This window comes from Frieseomelitta varia, unplaced genomic scaffold (assembly GCF_011392965.1).
Source record: "Frieseomelitta varia isolate USP_RPSP 00005682 unplaced genomic scaffold, Fvar_1.2 scaffold_875, whole genome shotgun sequence".
In the NCBI taxonomy this organism is placed as follows: domain Eukaryota; kingdom Metazoa; phylum Arthropoda; class Insecta; order Hymenoptera; family Apidae; genus Frieseomelitta; species Frieseomelitta varia.
This window is the reverse complement of record NW_025110673.1, coordinates 147441-163368: the sequence shown is the minus strand read 5'-3', so window position 1 is coordinate 163368 and position 15928 is coordinate 147441. Positions and strand designations below refer to the sequence as shown.

Sequence of the window (15928 nt, the reverse complement as noted above, 5' to 3'; positions counted from 1 at the left end):
CAAAAAAACAAAAAAAAAAAAAAAAAAAAAAAAAAAAAAAAAAAAAAAGTGAAGGGCTTGTTGCTCATCCTAAAGGCTTCGAATTATGTAGACTTAGGTAGTTTAGGTTTTTTATACAAGAAAATGAAATTAAGTGCCCTGGCGCTGATAGGCTTACATAGATTCCGTGATCGTCCAAATCGCGTACAGGTGCAATATTCGATCGTTGTTCATTCGTATTATCACTGAATCGCGCGTTTCTCGGATGTACTTTAATCCGTTTCGTTCGAGACACGTTCCGTCGATTTCGACGTAGCTCTTTGTCATTGTCATTTTGCACGACTTTGAAAAATTAAAAAAAAAGAAAAAAGAAAAGAAAAGAAAATACAAAAAATTGAGTTTCCTTCTCAGAACCTGTGAATGATTTTCAAAGTCCACAATTTGTTTATTTTACATCCTTACCTGGCCTATTCTCGAATCTATACGTCTTATTATCCGGAATCCTCATTTCACTTTCCTCTTCAATTTCGTATTGTGATTATACTCGCGATGATACAGAGGCTAAGAGCTCAATTCTCGAAGAATTCATCTGTCAGTTCTTGTTCAAAGTTATTTGTGTTTATATTAATAATAATATTGAGCGGACACGGCCCAATAATATAATACAGCAACAAAAGATAATACAATGTAAGACGCGTTGAAAGAACACTGAGAAGTTTTGTTTTAAATACAGTTGTATGAATACAGAGAATCTGGCTGGAACAATATTATTTGTCCTAGTCGATTATATTATTAATGTTTTGTATATTAATGAAAAGAGAAATGACAAATAAGCCGAGTTACTGAGGCTGCGGTTACAGTAGGATGCGTTTTCTGACAAACACATCCGAACTGTTCATCGGACAAACGTGACAAGGGATAGCTATATTGGATGCGCGTTCTGACGAATTCAACGTAGTTGAAAAAAGTCTATAACGATCTTTAGTTTTTACAAGACACATTTTTGAAATTTTTACCTTCAAGTTTCGAGCGTGAAAGAAAAAGATGAGTGAACGATGCGTTTACTTCAAGAACAAGATTCAAAGAATTTCACACACTATGAATAAAGAGAATTAAAATGCCAGTCCAAACATTCCATTATGTATTAAATAGAATCAAAGAATGTACATATCTCAAACAGCTAAACTTTCGTCTGTATATTTCTGTAGAAGAAATGACTCGTCGAAACATTCAATACTCCCAGTACAGAGAAATAGCATTCGTACGGTCGATCATATCGAATTCCTGCACAGAAAGAATTGCACGCAATGCAAGGACATGAATAAAAATTAATTTATTTCGTTTCTCTGGCTTCTTTCGCTTCCGACGTATTCGGCAGAACGTTAGTTTATCAGAAAATACATCCAGTGTAACTGCAGTCATTGTGTCTTTTCCTCATTTATTTCGCTTTAACAACTTTTATGCTTTCTGTGGAAGTGTAGCGAATTTATGTAAAGACAAAATTGATTTTTTCAAAGGGAATATCGGTGCTTTTAATAATTGGACAGCAGTGCATCGAGTGATGAACCGAGAGGCGGTGCCAGGCGTTGTTAAGTTCACGTATTTATATGTTACGAATAAAATATAACATTGGAAGGTGTATTGTTCTTAGAATAGATTATACACATTCGACAGATATATTTGCAATTTATTGCGCAAAATTACAAATGATGCAAATGTAATTTACTTTGGTGTTTACAATAATCTAACGCTAACGTATTCATACTTTTACGAAAATAAAATTATATCACTTATTCTTCTGCACGATTTATGCAAAAAATTCTTGAAGGATTAGAGCTCTCGCAATTTACGGATATATTGAAAGTGATTCTAAATGAAAACAGTGCGAACAAGTTGATCCGGCACCGTCGTCTCGATAAAGTATTATAAGCATACGTATATCTGTATATACATACTTTTTTTTTCACAGTTAATACAGTAGAACCTGGTTTATCAGCACCTTGTGTATGCAAAGTCTCACGTATACGAACTCATCTTTTGTTATCCAAAAAAAAAAAAAAAACTAGGAGTAGGATGTTATCCATATTCCTTGGTGATGCAAACGATTTTCGTTCTACTGTAATAACTTACATTTACAGTAAGGTTACATTACGTTAGATACGCAACAGTTCGTAATAAGTATCCTGTGAATTTTTATGGAAATTTATATTTTCGAGAAATATGTGGAAAATTGATTTAGCTACTACATGTTATGAAAAAAAACTCTACTTTGGATATTTTATATATCCTTTAATACGATATGGATTCTGTGCAATTCTACATTTTTAAATTTCATGCACAGATACATAAAAATACGCAGTATAATAACAAGTGTCAGGAATAATCGTTGATTATTCCTTATTCTTTTTTTTCCTTTTTTTTTTTAACACTATTTTTCCTATTGCAATTACATCTCAGACAGATACCATTCCTTATTCGATGTTAGAGGTGGATTAAGCAGACAAAACGGTCGCGAATTATTAGTAATCGTGATGAAGGCAAGCAAGGATTATTCAAATCGTCGTCTACTACTCGAAAGAACGAAGGATCTCTGTATGGATCTATTGAATAAATATCTACTGCTTATCACGCGAAGAACAAAAAATTCGGGAACGCTGTTCATTGTCGATTTTATCGTACGATCGACGATCGATGCAGGAAAAGGAAGAATTCAGAATTTTGCGCAACGTTGCAATGTAGCTTAACACTTTGATGCGCAGTTTGAAAAATCAAAAATCAAAAACAAGATTGATGTCTTGTGACTTTGGAGACATTGGCGATCGAATGAAGATCAAGAACTTGGAAACATTTCTCCTTGTGCTTGCGAATAATAAAATAAGTTTGTCAGATATCAACGAATAGACAAAAAGAGCAGTGAAAAAAATTGCGAAAGATGTATGATTTGAGCTGGAAGGCAACGATAAAGGAAATCTCTATTGGAGAATGGAATTATCGAGAGGATTAAACTTAAATTCTTCTGCAACGATCGATGAAGGTGAAAAGATTAAGAAGATGGAAACTAAAAGAGTTAAGTATCGTAATACGTGACTACGGAAAAAGTCGAAACAAGATGAACGAGAAGTTTGGAAGACGATCAAAAACGAGCAATCCTCAGACAGGTTATATTGACCGAACCTGAAGGACAGGCCGATCAGCAGTGCGCCGAATTATAAAAAATATTTTCCGTGCTAAGAAACTGTCATAGATGTATAATTCGCGGCAAGAACGGAGTTGTTGAGCATGTGCAACAGTTGTTTCGACATTTGATCGGTGAGGGCGAGATACAATATTGAACAGCTAGACAATGTCAATTGTGCCAAGATGACTGATTGTGATGAAATTTATTTTGCGATCGAGCGAAAGCTCGGCAACGATTTTTCTTGGTGACTCTTGTAAAGTAATCGAATAAATTTGTTCAGACTCAGTGGAATGATCAGTTGTCAGACGAAGAGAGAAAAAGGGTGAGGAATTGAGGACTTGACCATCTTCCATTCGGAGTGTATTAAGTATATTAAGAATATGTTGGATAAAAACGAAATTCATCTGAAAGTGGATTACGTTCTTAATATACGAAAGTTTGACAGCCATAAACATATCACCGCGTCGATATAGTCAGTTCACGAGTATTCCGTGAGACAGAACAGAGAGGAGGGCAATCTCGATAGCAGTTCTGCACAACGAAGGCGAAGATAACGATTCAAGTGATTTGCGTCGATCGAAGAAGGCTTAGGATTCGAGGGAGAGCAACAATTCGAGTTCAATAAGCTCGACAGAAATATTCAATAAAATCTAGTGGTAGTACTTAGATGATCGTGATCGACGTGAATTAAGAAACAAATATCGAGTATACCTGCCATAGCTATTGCTACTGTCTGGGAGATGCAGTTAGCTCATAGGATAGACGATCCACCTGAAGGAAGAATACGAGAACCTCGAAACGAATTTCGCAACGAAATCCAAGACAGATATACAACGAAAGTATTGTCCAAGTATTGTCCAAAATTGGCAACATTAATTCCACAGCCAAGTCGCAGCTTTCGACTATTGATTCGAACAATTCACATTGTTTTGCAATGACTTTGCCACATTTAGGATGCAGATTTCGTTACAGAACACCGCCTGCTTCATCTACAGCCATGTCGCTTTTGATTATCGACACGTTTCGCAATGACCTTTGTCACAATCGATTTTGATATGGAACATCTCCTTTATCCAAATTTCTCCGAATCTGCAACTATATCCCAGACAGCGTAATTTCCACGTTATTTATTTGTTGTAACCAATTTACAACGATCTTCAAATCGCTGTTACTCCACGAACTATTTATCAGCAACCAATCACCCACAGCGAAGTGTTGCTTTATCTCTACTCAAACGATATTCGTACTTGTCGATTTTAATACGGAACAACATCCTTTTCATCCAAATTTCTCTGAATCTGTTACTAATCCGGACAGCGCAATTCCCACGCCAATCTGTGGAATTTACAACGATCTTCAAACCGCTGTTACTTCACGAACTGTTTCTACCAGTGACGAATCACCCACAGGAAGTGTTGTCTCTATACGAACGAACATTCGCGCCTTTTTGGCCAGGAATATGCGCGCGTCGCTAACCAAATGGACTGTTTCCTAGTTTTATGTTCCTACTTTCTGATTTTCAGACTTTGAACTTGTTATTATCTTATCTACACACGTGCGAGATGTACTCGTTGATAAAAAAAATATGACAGAATATGATGAAAAGGACGAAGGAGAATAATGAAATGTAGGAAAAAAGTATATAAGTGTAATTATATATATATAAATACATTTATATACTTTTATATATGTACCCTTTCTATGATAAGGGAAACCTACATATATGTATATATAGGTTCTATATAATTTCTCTTACTTTGACGACAAACCTTTCATTGATTATTTACAATATATTTATACGTATGTTTTGTATACACATCTACTCGAAGGTATGGAAACCTTTAATGATCGCGTTTTTCACGAGGACAATCGCGGAATGCGAGATCTCGAGCGTTTCGAGTGTCGTCGACGAGACAGGAAACGTTCACGCGTGCACACGCATTTTAGAATTTGCTCTCATTTGTCTTCATCATAGTCTGTCGCATCCTATATTTTTTCACCAACGAGCACATCTCGCACGTTCCTTATGCAACAGCGTTCCGTTTTCGTATTCGGCAATAAGCGTGACTAAACACAAGGAGGCGCTTCTATTTACGCGTTCGAGCGAGAAATTCGCTTTGGCGAATTCAACCGGAACGTAAGAATCGCGCGTGAACGGCTGCGCAACGTTTGTTGGAATTGTTTCAGTTTCGAAATATCGAAAAAACGTTACTGGCACGTCTTGACTGATCCTTTCTTTCGTCGCGTGCACGCGTGCACGTTTGATAGATTGCTTTTCTGGCAGTTTATTTGCAGCATCGAGGCGAAACGTGATGAAACCAATGAATCAATGAATGAAATACGAACGATTTTCTCGAGGGTTCTCGTTATTAGAAACGATACAGCACGTAGGACGATACAGCAATCGTCATCGAATTTGATCGATTTGAATCGATTTTTCACGTGGACTCGACAACATTGTATCTTGTACCCTTTTGTACTTTTAGAAAGAGGTGTTACATCATGATGTAACTAGAAATATATCCGAGTTACAGTAGCGAGTTTCTTTTTTATACAAAGAAAAAAATTAGAGGAAAGACAGACGAAGAGAAAGATAATGAGGTTGGATTTCTTCGGCGGGACCGATCCAACAGTTACTTTCGCGAGCCGAAACATTAACGAACGAATTCGGCGAATTCTCGCGACGTTTGCTCGGTCTTTCGGTATCCTTCTTTTTAGATCCTACATTCGTGTCAGCGTGCCGATCGCCAAATGCCTCGTCAAATTGACGAGTCAATTTCAGAAAAATCGTGCTCGGTGGATCGAGGCGAGATCGAGTCGTTGGGTGGATTGCGATGCAAGAAAAGAGAGAACTTTGGAGGGGGAGGAGGGAAGCGTGCGAGGGAGAAAGAAAGATGACGAGAATAAAAGTTGCCTTAGCATTTCTACGAGATGAACTGGATGCGGAGTGTGAGCGAGCGAACGAGAGAGAAAGAAAGAGAGAGAGAGAATGATAAAAGTCTGAGAGGGAGAGAAAGGAAAGAAAGTGAGAAAGTCGAGGAACAAAAGGAAGGGTAAGACAATTTCGTACGCTGAGACGATCGACGCTGATGACAAAAGAAAAGAAAGAAAGAGTGATGAAGAATGATCGGCTCTAACAAGCGAAATAATTTGACACAAGTGGAAACAAATTTTCTGCGACGACATTGATAATTAAATCGCATTGATGACAGTTGTTGTAATCGAGATGGAGAAATTTGTAATTTGTAATACACAAACAAGTGATATTCCTGTAATACACATACGCGTGCGCCGATTTTTCCTAGCAGTGTATAAAGGAGACGAACGTTATTCTCTGGACACTCGTGTACACTCTTTTTTCTAACGTTTGCAGCAATATGTATAAATATATAATGTATATACTACTCTGGCGGTTTAGCTGTGGGCGAAACACTCAGGTTCCAGTTACTAACGAGGATATATTTAAACTATCTAACGAACTATTATATACAAGAGGAAACCAAGTAATTTTAAGCGTTACGACGCGTCCATTCGATCGAGTAAACTAACGAAACAATGCATTCGATTCCTTTCTTTTGTCAATGCTGACGACTTCAGTAGGAATGAACAAGACGATAGAAATATTATAGAAATTAGCGGAAGTACGAAAGGGTGAGATTGCCGCGTAGACCAACTCGTACTGTTATCCTAGCCGTAACGAATTAATTGTAAAGCGGAGTGTCTCTACGCCTACGGAGAGAATTCCGAGAGATCGAGAAGAAGAAGACGATTTCGAGGGAAAGAGCGAGCCTGTCAGTAAGAGCGTGTGCATGTTTGAGAAAATACGAGAAAGAAAGAGTGAGCATGTAACTGATTTTTGTAATTTATCCTTGTCTGCGTCCAAGCTACGAGGACAACTCTTTGATCGTCTTGCTTATCGAATGCGAGTATACCTCCGTCTAACACTAGCTGAATCGATGATATTTGCAGTCTTGGACGTTATTTTGTAACGAATCTTTCATTTCAAGTATCAACGAGAAATAAAGACAATGCTGTGCATAAATCGAGGCTGATTCATCGCGGATGATTTATCCCTCAGCGACGTAAAAAACATCCCCTTATGGCACATGTTGGATTCCCGAGGAATTTGCGCGTACGCGTTACACTCGAGGACAATGCTCGTCGAATAAGAATATTACTCAATCCTGATTTCTTGACAGTTAAGTGAAAGCACGATACTCCACTCGAGCAATATTTATTGTAACACATGGTCGAGCGGCAAAAGTATGATTCCAAGGTGATTTCGCTGCCTATTCCTCTTGAATAAGAAAAAAAAAAAAAAAAAAAAAAATTGAAGGGGAAGAGAAGAGTCGATCGCATGCGAAACCGCCTCAAAATCATGTCTGATGGCTAACAGATTTCGTGCACGTTGATTTGGATCTTTGCCAGTCTTTTCCTTTCTCGTTTGCAAAATGCAAACCTGTCGGTGAAAATCTGTGTGTGAGTGAAAACAGAGTACGCTAAAGAGTAGCAAAGACGATTTGAACGTTGACAGAAAACCAAGTTGACGGAAATGAGAATGAAGCGCCATCATCGCGTGGAATCGTCGCCATCTATACCAGAAGGACTTGTTTAAAACAATGCACTAAGAGTAAAGATTATAACAATTCCAAGTAGACTACGAGAAGAGAGAGGGGAAAAAAAAAAAGGGAACAACAGCGAAATCAATCGAAGACGACGTTTCTCTGATTGTCATGACGAGGATTAAAAGGTGCATTTGCGTAGATACAACAGTTTCATGACTGCCAACATTCACGTTGCCAAATATTGTCGGCGGCGAAATTGCGAAATTGGAAAGAAATCGCGAGAATCGCGTGCCTCGCATCGAAAGACGTACCTGCCCCGAACATTGTTGCGAGGATGATAGAAATCGGTGGCAGCTAGAGTAACGGTGGTTGCACCGATGTGATGGTGGTGATGGTGGTGATGGTGGTGGTAGTAGTGGTTGGAGAACGGTAGCCGACGAGGCTCGTGTCGGTGTACCTAACGCGACGAAACAACGTTTCGATTGGCAGTGTGCATCGCGTAGCGAGCTTGCGCGTCGCATTGCACGGCTGCAGTCGAGTCATTATGCAGGTACAGGCTGTCACTTCTACTCACTGTAACCGCAGACCGACGTTGACTATCGTCGAGTTCTCCATGCATCCGGCCCCTCGACGGTTTCGTCGCCCGATACAGCGGTGAACCGCTGAATATATTACAGCTCGTTTAAACCTAATTTCTAATGCACCCTCCGAGTATCAGTGCGCCGGCACTGATTCGCGGAATTACCTCGTGTACGAAAGTTTCCATCAAGCCGGCCGCGAAGTTACATCGTCGTTGAATAAAAAGCAGTCTCGTTAATTTAAAATTCGTCACGCCGCGATTTGACAAGACTAGTATAGACAGTTGAATTAAATTTTCATTCCATCTTCGATCGTACGTGACAATTTTTTTCTCGTTTCTGGCTCTGTTGATTTTTCTAATGAGAATTTTTCTTCACCGTGGTGAATTGAACAAATTGAGCTGATTAACCCTCTCGCGAGCTTCGAGGAGGATCGCGCTAACTGTCCAGCCAGGATCAGTTGATCCGATGACTAAGGATTCCTAACACGTCACCTACCTTGGTATATTTAGGCTCAGGTCAATTACAGCTGGTAGTCGACTGATCTGGATACATCCGACGCGAAATAGTAATTCTCGTTTGACATCCGTTTGAGTCCGCAAAGTTCAACGATACTGGAGGATGCAGCAGTGATAAGCAGCGTGGTGAGATATGTACGTGTACTTGCAAATGATGACGGGATGGTGGCTAGCTGATGTTAGCACGCGTCCTTTCTCCCACTCGAGTAACCATGCTCGTCTAAGATGGAACCAAGTACGATTAGCAATAGGTGAGAGCACGAGCTAGATGAGGGCTTATCTTGATAGATTTACCTTGCCCGAGTAGACGGAGCTTTTCTGAAAACGTTTGTGATCCTTGCTGGACCGATCTCTACTTTTGAAAATGGCCCTGTCGCCCGGATCTTCTAACGCTGTAGTAAACGAAGGCTGTCAGCTCGTGCAGTCAATTAAGCGTAGTTCTCGGAGCCTCGGATTACCTGGAGACATTTATACTTGCACGTGAGACCGTGGTATTCTTGTTCTTGCCCATCTTCCGCAAATTAGTCATTAAATCGATGAGACGCGCTCATCGATCCCCATAGAAAATAAGTATAAACAAGTATAATTCCCATTATAGAAAATAAGTACGAGCGATCTTGTATAATAATAAAAAAGTGTAATAAAGGAAACAAAAAGGTGGAAACGTGTGAACAGAAGTGAACAAAAAGGAACGGAAGAAGAAGAAAAAGTTGAAACGATGAAAATATTCCGTTCCGGTAAAGAGCGTGCAGAAACGCCCAAAGGTGAATTTTTAAAAGTTTATGTGTAAACGAACTATGCAAAAACTATATAGAAAGTCGATCGAAAACGACTAAAGTCAGCTCGTGCATGTGCTACAAACACAAAAAAGAAAAAAAACATCTGATTCGTTAGCTCATTAGCGGTTTGAATTTTGAAGTTCGCGACGACGCCGAGTGGAAAATTAATTAACTACGTCGTTCACGGATGAAATCACAGAATTCGATTCCTAATCGCGCTTAGAAATCGCTAACACGAGCTTTTTGAATTCACGTGGAAATCACGGAAATCCGATTCTTAATACCTGCTCACGAGTCGAATAAATCGCAAGCAAATTCACCGAACAAATTGAAATCGCGCAAGAGGATTTGCTGATAACTAATAAAGAAATTGTTCGTTCGATTCTGATGTTAGCAGAGTAACGTGCAGCGCAATTTCTTGTTTAACAAAATTAACGCAAGAACCTGCGAAATTTATACCGTGCAAAAGACTCTCAATGAATTTTATCATGGGTCCAATTTTTTTATGAATAATAATTATGAAATTAATCAGGCGAACACGGAAGTTCGCGAAATTGCAGTCTCACCTTGAAACACGCAGAAGTCCTTTTGATCACGATTCGAAATCGCGAACGCGCGTACCGATTTGAATTACCAAATTGTTGCAAATTCAATAAAGTATTTCTTTCGTTCCTGGATTTGCAGGATTTCGCGGGGAGTTCCGGTGTTAACGACTGGATTATCAGTACTAACGTTGGTCGCTCTCGCAAGAAGTAATCGAGTATTCCCTCCCTTATTTCAGGAGGTGTCAGTCTTCCAATGTATCGGAATCGATAACAATTGATCTAATGTTTAAGGACGGAACGTCTTCGACAATATATGCCAAAACAACATTCTTAGGGAATACAGGATCGATCATTCAAACTCGGCAAGAAAAAAATCGACCGAGCGCGTTTGACAAACGTGCAAACAACGTCCGACTCGCACAGTCCGTTAGCGATTCAAAATTTTCAGTCCGTAACAAAAACGCAATTTCTATGTTTCTATCTTTCGTTGGAGGAAAAACGAGTGTTCGTAACATGCCATTAAAATATAATTTGCACACGGTGGATGATTGGGAGCGAACTGTGCCAAAGATCGAGATACTATCGGCACTTGATCGTAGCTGGAAGTCACGAACACACGAAATGAACAGTTTTAATCACGCTTCGACATCGCCAATGTATAAAAGTTCTCGGACTTTCGGCGCTTTGGAAATCGGAATCGAAAACGGAAATCGGAAACTCGATTGTTAATTACGTTTCGAAACCACGAACACGCGAGTCTCGAATTTCTGCAATTCGTCGAACACGCGGAAAATCGAAATCACGAGCGTACGATTCCCGAGTGTCCACCTCGAAAGTTGCGGAAATCGCGGAAATCCAGTCCGTTATCACGCTTCAAAATCGCGAATTCGATTGTGATTTTCAAAGTTTCGTACCTCGGTAGTCGGTGAAATTTTTCGAGTTCCGCCACTGCGTTTCTTCTTGGTGTTGCGCGTTTCTTGGCGAATTCCGGTCTAGCTGAACTTCACGAATGAGAAATTAGCATTAGCGGTCCTGCCGATCGCGGTCGCCGAAACCGAGTATCTTCTCCGCGAGACACGAGTTGGTTTCAGGGAAGAGAGGTCGTATTAAGAGTAAGACGTCAGTGTTCTCTTAATAACTAACAAAGTTCGACAACTGTAAAATTAAAAATTTTGCACAAACGTAGTTCTATTCGATGCCAATAATGAAATAATATTTCTCCCCCTTAAAAAAAAGATGGTTCTAGACGATTTCTTCAAAGAAATCTAGACTTTTCATATTATCATGAATTATGAAATTGTAATTATAAATTTCCTGTAATCTCAGCCGGTATCTCGATATATTCGTTGGAGATTTTGGTAAATTTCTAGTTCAGCCTAGGTTTTCTCTACTTTGGTTATTTGGTTATTTCTCTCTTTCTTTTTGTTTTGTTCCGGATGGCTCCACGTGTTCTTCTAATCTTCCATATTGACGAATATGAGATCTGGCGTTTCCTTTTTTGTTCATGTTCTATTAAAAAACACAGAACATTAAAAGCTAAACAAGCTAAACTCGTGAACTCTGACATTAATTTTCTTCTAGCTGTGTATTAATATTAATTCTCTCGAGAATCTTGCAATAGCGTACGCGTGTAGGAGTATTTTATGAAAATGAATAACAACGTGAGAATGACACGATAATTCACAGACATTTATCGGCCAAGTCTGCGAACAGTCCAAGAAATTTGCGCTGATACAGATTTCAGACGTTCCTTATCGTTTTTACAACGCGAAGTCGGAACGAATGATTGATGAAAATTCCAGGCGTGGAAGAGGAACGAGAGCAAAGTATTACGCGATCGGCACGATCGTAAATTTCGCTGTGAGGACGACGTCGCTGTAATTGTTCCAATTTTCGGAACGAGGCTCGATTTCTCTTTGACTCTATATTATTCTTCCGCATGCCGGCGATTATTACGGTGGTACCGAAGCGACGCCTCTGATTGAAACGCGAAGTTAGTCGCGTGCCAACGGAACACTGAGGCCGCCGCCGTGCATCGGTATCACGCGAAGGTATCGCGATATCCGACGACCAACGCGATCCAAGCCGCGAGGAACAGGGTAGCAGCGCGCTGTAATTCTCTGCGCGCGATCGAACTGCCATTTATTTTACCCTCTAATCACTGTCGATGTCTCCCCCTGAAACGTAACGTTTGTATTTGTAGGCAACCGACTCGCGTCGTAAACTCGACACACAAACTCCGGTTATTCGATCGGCTGTCTCGGAACAACCAAGACCAAGATAAAAATGAAATAACGTGCCGCAAAGCAAAATTGGAAACTTTGCGCAAACGTAGTTTAACGTGATGCACTGATAACAGTAGAGTTTCTTTTTCTGTACTGAAGAACGATTCTGTGAGGAGGGGGGAGGGGAGGGGAGGGTAAGAGCATCCCTTCGAAGACATCTTGACTGTTCATATTATCGAGTATTTGCGAAATTTGTGAAAGGTTGTATTTTCTGCGTTGTAGTGGTGAAAGATAACGATACCCGCGCGACAACATAACTTTCAATTCAATCCTTTTTGTGTGTTTTAAAACGAGAATGGTCAACTGCTTCATACATGGTTCGAGTATATCAATATCACTAGATTTAGAAAACTACTTTGTCGACCAGCAGCATAAACTTCGATGACTTTGTAAATTCTCTTTAATATAGATATCTTGACTACTACTAGTCTATTTGTAATTTAATTTATTAACTTGCTGCAACAGTCACTTTTAATATAGATATCTTGACTACTACTAGTCTATTTGTAATTTAATTTATTAACTTGCTGCAATAGTCACTTTTACGGAACAACGATCTCTGACCGAGTATCAGATAACCAATAATCGGAACGAAATGTACAAGATTAGATATATCGAAATAAATTGACGAAATTATAAATTAATGATCAAACTGGGAAATAAGTCCAGGTGCTACCTATAGATTCTTTAGATCTAACTGGATCAGTCTAACTATTTTATAGTTGTTGTCATACCTTGCGGCATGTCACTTACGTATGAAAAAAAAAAAAAGAAGGAAACTGACACGTTTATATCGAATGAATAAATGAATAATTCTTCACTTTTAAGCCGTTCGATCGATCGTCGCTCGAGTCACTAGCAAAGTCTTCGCTTCCGTTCAGCGAAACAACTTTGGTCGAAACGGAAACGATTTCGGGGCCAGGCATTTCAACGACTCGAAATTCATCGTGGTCGCTGTAAATCACGCACCTGGTGTTCGCCGATGCTTATATATTAAATCACTGAATTTGGCGAGCAAGCTTCTTACGTCACAATTGCACGATCGTATCGCGTGACCTTCTTTCGAGGTCTCTCGCTGTATGTTTTCCGAGTAAATGTCCTTCGAAAGTCGCGCGACGGATGTTCTTCGTCTCAAACGATCGAATACTCTCGACTCTCGACTCGCTCGACGATTCTCCGGCAACGAGTAATTCACGCGGTTCAGCAATCTCAAGTTCTCATCCTCGACCTTTGCCGGGACTCATTAACTTTCCCTAACAAATTACACGGCAATTAACGTCGAATAAAGTTCTCTTTATGCGCTTTACCCCTCGGCCGTATACCCTTGCAGCCCTTGGTTGATTATTCGCATAAGTGCTGACTCGGACTCGGTCTGTAACCAACGTGGTCCAGGCTCGGCCATCCACCGACTTCTACCACTATCGAATGCACCAGTCTCGTCTGACCAGTGGCGCGCTCGTACCACTGGCTCCAGCCAGCCGATTCGGCTTCGTCAGTGAAACCTTTCGAAATCCGGCAACACGCTGCGATTCATTGACGTACGAGGACTTCGTGACTTTGTTCCTTGTCGGTTTTTGCCATTTATCGTCTTTACGTGACACGAAGAAACAGTCACATTGTATAAAGATTGACTAATTAAGACAGACCAATGCTTCTTCGTGTCCCATGTTTTTTGGGGTACTCAAATTGACCCCCGTATCATTTTCGTGTCTTCACGTTCTATCATATCAATATAGGCAGGTTCTGCACCGCAGCGTCACTAAATTTTAACTAATAATTTATAACAATCGACTCGAGCAGTGTATTTAAGATAAACGAATTATCGAAATAAATTTAATTGTTTAATCATAATAGAAAGCTTGTGAAAATTATTAAATAATGTGTAGAAATGTCGTTGATTAATTACTTTATTTCACAGTAACGGAAAAGATAGTTGCATAATACATATACATATATATATATTTTGCTCTCTGAAACAATAAAGCGAGCGAAAATTTTTTTTATGTTTCTGAAGCAACGATCACTGCTTAATTTGATCTTTGACTACATATAAAATAAAAAAATTATTACATGGCACGTCAAAACCTCTTGTCGAGCGATTCTTCTGGTACAGAGATTTTTCGCAACAAATTCAAGCGGGTAAAAGTCTCGTGGGTGATTTAGCTGCAGGACGCGGGCGTCCGCCCCGAACGAAATAATTACGCTCGCGTGCAGTCGTAAAACTCGATTAATATTACACGTCAATATTAGTTCGGTTCTATTTAACGTGGCCAATCGAATCGCGATTATGCGAGGGAGAAACACGGACCGCACGGCAACCGGCCACGTTTTTCTGATCGGCGGACTTGAATATCGGATTTTCCGAACGTCGCGATGAGAATTGATAATACTGTTTGCCCCGCGTGTATTGTGCGACGCGACTCGATCGTTCGTCGCCAGTTGAATTCCAGTAATCATCCTTCCTAATTGATAACGTTTTGACTCGGTCGAAGCCAACTGGCAGAAAATATCGAGTCGAACGAGACGCTCGGTTCCTCGCCATCGCGACGAACCACCGTCCGTCTATCTTCGACTTTGTCAATTTGTTTGCTATTCATATTCATCGGCGGAGGTCTCTTAACGAGCTGGTCAGGATTCTTAACGACCGCTATCGTTTATTAGCGCGGCCGAGAAGCTACGGCGAGATGCAACGGTGAAATTTTCAACGCGCCTCTCTGACTCTGGCTCTCTCTTGCTTTTGCGGCCATGCAAATTTCACGACCTTTCGTAGATTGGTTCTCCCAACGCTTTTAACTTGTCGAGAATAGAGAACGAACGGCTGTTGCTCGCAAATCTCCGTGGAAAAACTCCGTAGTTCAGGAAGTATCATTACGCATCGGGGAAATAATTTTCGAAGGTCGTTGTTGGATCGCGAACAATCGATCGTGACGATTGTTAAGGGTTGTTAACCCTTGGAAGGATTAAGCTTCGAGTCGTTACTTGAAGGCCTGGATGAGATAGATTCATTGTATTTTTCGATCGGACGATGTTTTTCAAATGCAAATATTTGAAAGGTATTGGCGAAATCATTTGGAACCCCGCGACTAAAAAATGATACTGCTTAAAGCTCGAAGCTTGACGAATTCAAGGTTAAGCAACAAGTACCAGCCATTTAAATTAGAAAATCTAAACGCGAAAAATCGAACTCGACACGGCCAAAGGCTTTATCATCGCGATGATTATAAAATCGTATTGAATCGCAGGATTAATATTACACAACTTTCAAGAAACTTGCGTTACGACCTCCGCCATTTCATCTTGCGCCGACCTAATTTCACGACCTAACGTTATATCCTTAAAGATTTCACGAAATCTCTCTGAATAAGAAAAGCAAAACGACATTATTCCCCGTGTATTTTCAGTTTGACGGACCGCAATGAAAGAGCACTCGGCTCTTAGTCGCTGTTTAGGGTTAAGTTAGGGTTTCCAGGGATGGACTACTGGCGAGCGCGCGCGACGCGG

General features: G+C 40.1%; 1 long non-coding RNA gene across 1 annotated transcript in view; it reads right to left on the bottom strand.

The window, feature by feature from the left end:
- Positions 1 to 4924: 4924 nt before the first annotated feature.
- LOC122536889 overlaps positions 4925 to 15928 on the bottom strand; it is a 13209-nt gene continuing 2205 nt past the window's right edge. The window contains exons 2-3 of the long non-coding RNA XR_006308504.1: positions 5168 to 7454; positions 4925 to 5112 (exon numbers count right to left, since the gene is read on the bottom strand). This is a non-coding gene — a long non-coding RNA (uncharacterized LOC122536889). The remainder of the gene's footprint in view (positions 5113 to 5167; positions 7455 to 15928) is intronic.